Below are 6,000 nucleotides of genomic sequence, written 5' to 3'. Positions count from 1 at the left end.
TACAAATTATAATGTGCATGATAGTAAGACGTTGATAGCATTATTAATGTTACAAGTGTGCTTTAAATTGTGTGTCTGTACTAGTTAGATTCCAATTTCCTGCACTGATCGCTAATGAAAAGGCAATGGCAACCACTGAGTGCATTCCTTACTATGAACCTGCTTGAGCAGCACCTAATCTCCTGTCAAGGGAAAAGGTACATCAGATTGGGGCCAAATACGTTGTGTTATTACATAACAAGAACAACTGCTAATAATCTCAACAAAATCAAGGATAAATATTGGCAAAGTATGATGTATTATAAAAGTGTACAAGGCCTGATTCAACAACACTCAAGGTGCTTATTTCTGTCATTCTGTGGAAACTCAAGCCAGTGAAACTTTGAATTGGATAGAAGGATAGAAGTGAGGTTGTTCAACTCGTGTGCCTGAAAATATCTCAGTCTGGGGGTGAAGGAGAAGGGGTGGAGGGGTCATGGCAGAGGTAGGGGTGGAGGGGGTGGGGAGGAGGGCCGTGAGAAAGCTTTGCCGCTGCAAAATCGAGTTTGGATTGCCCGGTGTGGGATAATACGTACTCACATGATGCAGCTGGCCAGGTCAAAGGTAGCCACTTGCCTTTTGTTAAAACGGTGCTTCCTCTTTGTTCGATACTGATTGGGGTAAAAACTGGAAACACAATGACTCATCGTGCCATTATGACGTCATTACTTCTCAGACATGTGTGAATATTCTTGAGAAGTCAAGTTCGTGAAATTGAGGACACAGTGTGAATATGATCCCAAGTTTTTCATGTTATTTTATGTCGTGTTGAACAAACTGTACAAAAATATTAAAATATGTGTACCAGGATGTAGAACTTGTCCATCACATTTGCGGATATTTCTTGTTTGTAAATAGTTCGTCTTCCAATCTCTTTTATTTTTGAATGTTGGGGAAATTGGAATACTATACGTGGTTATGTCTTTCGTTCACGACAAAAAATACGATTCTGTCGTATTCCCCCCCCCCCCTCCTATTTATGATGAGGAGATCCTTGTGGTCCATATTTCGTTCTTTTGTTTTTTTGCTTCACAACATCGAAGACAGACACAGTGGGACAATAATTGGGTTCAGCAAGCAAAGCAACGAATGAACAGAAAAGGGGGGGGGGTGAGCAAGCAAGGGAATAAATGAACAGGAATAAGGGCCAGCAAGCATGGGAATGAATACAAATGGGAGCCAGCAAGCATGAGAATGAATGAGCAGGAATTAGGGGGGGGAGGAGGGACAGCAAGCAAGGGAATGAATACGAATGGGGGCCAGCAAGCATGAGAATGAATGAACAGGAATAGGAATTGGGGTGGTGAGGGGAAGAGGGGAGAGGAGGGGACAACAAGCAAGGGAATAAATGAACAAGAAAGGAAGGGGGGGGCATATTTTCCAATGGTCCATATGACCCTGAAATGAACAACGATTGTTAAAATAATTCTGATGAGACATGTACGTTTATTTTCCCCAAATAAAATTGGGGGTAGGTGGGTAGAAAAAATTGGGGGGTAGGTTGGGGGAAGTGAAATTGTTGTCGACATTGTGGTGTGTGATGAATACATAAGTTTGTATTGGGGGTCATTTGAGTATTTTAAAGCTCATGATTACATGCTAATTTAAATAAATACATGAATTCAATGTCAGCACTGAGCATCGTGGCATTAATAAAACAACGTTTGTGTTATGTTTTCGAGAGAGAATGAGAGGGGTAGAGGGGTGAAGAGGGAGAAAGGGGTTGGGAGAAAAGTTTGAGATAAAGGAAGAAATAGGTGAAACAGAAAAAAATGTTGGAAAAGTGATGAATTAGGAGGTTTGGCAGCGGGGGGGGGGGATATTGGGGGGGACATGGGCTATTTTATACACACACCTAATATGCCCTGAAAAAAAATATCCTCGTTATCATTATTTATTTGAAATGCCACAATCCTTCAAAAATGACACATACCGAGTACCGAGTACTTAGTTTATATTTGTGTTATTTATTGATGTCACCAGTTGCGTTTGACCTGCCCAGTTGATGAATAATTCACCTCTGCGTTTAAACCGTGTGGCCGAACACAAGAGGATGATGATCCATGGAGAGGTGAAAGTCCCAGCTGTCATTGCAATGGTCTTCCTAAAAATCCACCGCAACCCCAAATAAATAAATAGAAAAACACCTCAAATGAGATATATATATTGGGTGAGATCAAAAAGCTTCAGACTGAGTATTATTAATAGAATATATTAGAGCATGAACAAACAAAAAGTAACGAGTAGAAATAATGGAGTAAAAACAATTTTGTCCGGCTATGTGGATTTGGGGCAGCAGGGTTAGAAAGAGAACAGATGGGTTTACATACCAGAGAGCATGCAAAAAGTGCCCGAGGATGGAAAGGCCCGGTCAGTGCTGATGGATGGTCTCAGTCCATCGTTGAAGATGAACACAGAGCCAACATTAGGCCCGTTAGTCCATTCCACCAATCAAACACGAGAGAGAGGATAGGATGTGTTTCCAGCAGAATAATGGAATCGTGGTTAAAGGGGTTATTTTTAGGTTTGTCTATCTATTATAAATGAATGGTGTGTGTGTGTGTGTGTGTGTGTGTGTGTGTGTGTGTGTGTGTGTGTGTGTGTGTGTGTGTGTGTGTGTGTGTGTGTGTGTGTGTGTGTGTGTGTGTGTGGTTTATTTGTTTTAGTAATTAATTACGTACTATTGGAAGACTGCTGAGACCACTTCGACCTTTGGAGACCCTTTAAGACCGCCAAGACCCTTAAGACCACCAAAACCCCCGAAAGACCTGTAATAATTATCATTACAAGCCAGTAGGCGACATGGGTGGTCGCTATATAATTGCATACTAGTCATTCAGTTTTTGACGGATCGGGCTGAATTTTTTTGACAAAGAGGTTGATTATAGTGCACATAAAAGCGCGGAAGCCGATTTTTGAAAAAAAATACAGATAAAAATATTTTTCGATTTTTTTCAAAAATTTCAAAGTCCCGTTGCTAGGCAACGGTGGCGTCCATAGCAACGGTGCTCAAAAGCATACAACTTGATCCTGGTATGAACCTACAGGTCAAGTTTCATCAAAATCAGTTGACTCCTCTGGCCTCCAGAGCTGTCCATTACATACATACACACAGACGGAAAACCTGAGAATAACGGCAGTCTAGCGACCACCCAATATTATTAGGGTTCCCAGGCTTCCAGGCAGGGAAATCTATTGTTTTTGTTCAGACTTGCAAAAATGCCCAAGGCCATGAATACCAATGAAAATTTAGTCCAATGGACCAACGAGACCCCAGTTTATTCAAACTCAGATAGATTTGAGTAATTTTTCATTTTCACAATTCCCTTGCGTGCTACCTGACATCCATAAGCCGCCAGCATGGAGGATTTGGATTGATTGCTTGGGGACTGGATTAATAAAGGCACATTTTACCACATCATCGTTTTGAGGCCATGTCTTCAAGGACATTGTATCAAAGGATTGGTAGCCCCATAAATCTTCTGCCTGGGACAACAATGGTATTCAGAAAGGTTCCACTGACTGGCACAGTTTTCACACACAATAACATGAAAGTGATTTTTCAGTTTAAGTAAATTAGTTACACTATAAATATGTCCTTTAAGGTCCCCTGACATGAAAAATAAACTTGTTATATATATATATATATATATATATATAAACTTGACCTTCCTAGTGAAGAAATCATCCATGTTTTTTTTTTAAATCAAAAATAGGATACTTAGAGCAATATTTCGATCATTTCTGGAGCTATTCATAACTTACTATGCCGCGCCCCTAAAAAAAATGGACTTCAGCAAATCGCAGCATGACGTCACATACAGTAACTCGCACAGAGTGGATTGACTCGAGATCTCTAGGGTCTAGACCAGCGTTTCTCAACCTTTTTACCCTTGTGGAACCCTTGAAATAGTTTTCATGTCTCAGGGATCCCTGCATAAAAATTATTATACACCATTATTAATGTCTAGCTCTTTTATATTTTATCGTAGTTCACATGGTAAATATAATATTTTTTTTTTTTCGGATACCTGGTTTAAGGAAAAAAATGACCCCTTTTTGTCAAATTTATTGGCAATGAAAAAAAAAACATACTGCTCGTTCATGAGACCTCACACCAAGGTTTTAATTCACAAAAAAAAAAAATCTTTTTTAAATAAAAAAAAAAACACCTCATGCAACTTGATAAACCAAACTTAAACAAATAAGGCTTAAGCAATAACGGTAAACAGAAGAACTAACCTTGAGAGGGAGCGAGACAGAGACACAGACTTCGTGCTAGGAAGCACGGAGAAGATAGATGGACACCGTGCATGCGTCCCGTACTTGAGTCAGTCACTCAATGATACACGAATCCGCCGCGTACAGGACGTCCACTAACCAGTGAGGGCAGTTTCACACTGGTGCCATATAGACATCGTTAAATACATTCCCTATGGTTGTTATAATTGTAAATAATATGAGGTTCAAGCCTCTATTATAATAACCAAGGACTTTCCAACAATATGCCGTACGTGTATAGTAAAATTACGAATATTAAATCAAACAAAAACTACTCAAAAATACATTAGCCTATTTATTACTGTTTCTCACGGAACCCAAAGCGACCTCTTGCGGAACCCTCGGGTTCCGGGGAACCCCGGTTGAGAAACACTAGTCTAGACAAGTCCAATAAATCTGTCATCCGTCTGACTAGTCACTAGTCCGATAAATCTGTCGTCCGTCCGACTTGGCCGATAAATCTGACGTGCTGTTGCTCTTATTTATGATTCTCTTTTTTTCATTGTTTTCTACTGGTGCTACATGACGACAGTAGGAATAAAATAAATAAAAATGTAACAGAACGTCAGATTTATCAGACTGCTCGAGACAATTGTGTCACAAGGTGTGTTCTGCACACAAATTTTCATCGTATCCGGACAGCGAGGTTGCTTCGTTTTATGCATGAAGAGATACGGCCGATGACGTGTGCCGGCCTTGCTTGCGATTTATTCGCTGCGGAGAACCATGTCCGCTGCACTGCGCTGCGTTGCTCACGTCACCTCACTAAAATATTTCTGATATCGAGCAGTATGCAAGTCGAATTTACATTATTGAATTACGAATAGGATTTAGTCTAACCAGTTGTTATTTCCGAGTCTTCGTTCGATGTCCTCCCAATCATCATGAACTCCGGGAATTTCATCGCCATTTTTCTCTGCTTCTGCTTCGGATCGAACTGCTAAGGCCGTACTTCATTTCCAGCTGCCTGAACTTCACCTCCCGCGACTATGTTATCCCACAATTCTCCATGTGATTCAGACCAAAATCCTTCATTTCTCTCACACTCACTGTCGCTACCAGACAAATGAAAGTCCATGCCATCCATTATTCAAAACCAAATGTTCAATTTTTTTAAAGCAGAAATGAACGAAGCGATTGAGTCGACCAATCGAATGTGGAAACACACAGCAAGCCAATAGAATCACGTAGTCCACCAACCCGAGTAATTAACGTGCAGCCTTTGACATACTGTACGTGACGTCATGTGGGTTACGCCCCTTTCAGGAGAATTTTTAGGGGCGTTCCCGAACAGGTTTGTTTTTTTTATTTTACATTTTACAGAATGAGTATTGTGTAAAAACATTGTCAGATCTGAAATCACGATGAAAAACTCCTCGAGGACATATATAAATGAAATTTATGTACTTTGGCATGTCAGGGGACCTTTAAATGGTTCTCTTGAAAGTTGTTTTTCTGCTTTGACATCTTCATTATTCATAAACATCAAGCCACCCAGATATACTTTGTGTGGCACAAAGAGATGACGATTACAAGGTGACAAGTCTCCACTGGATGGACGGATGATTTGAAAGTTCTCAAAACGTCTCTGCTGGAGGAGTCGTGGAAACATTTGTGACGTTAGGGTGAGATTGAAATTTGGAAGTCAAACCCTGATTGGCAACATACCTGGACTTTTCA

This window comes from Eptatretus burgeri, chromosome 8 (genome assembly GCF_056783735.1).
Source record: "Eptatretus burgeri isolate ZD-2024b chromosome 8, Ebu_testis_v1, whole genome shotgun sequence".
Classification (NCBI taxonomy): domain Eukaryota; kingdom Metazoa; phylum Chordata; class Myxini; order Myxiniformes; family Myxinidae; genus Eptatretus; species Eptatretus burgeri.
The sequence above is the reverse complement of the archived record's forward strand: the minus strand, read 5'-3'. Positions refer to the sequence as shown.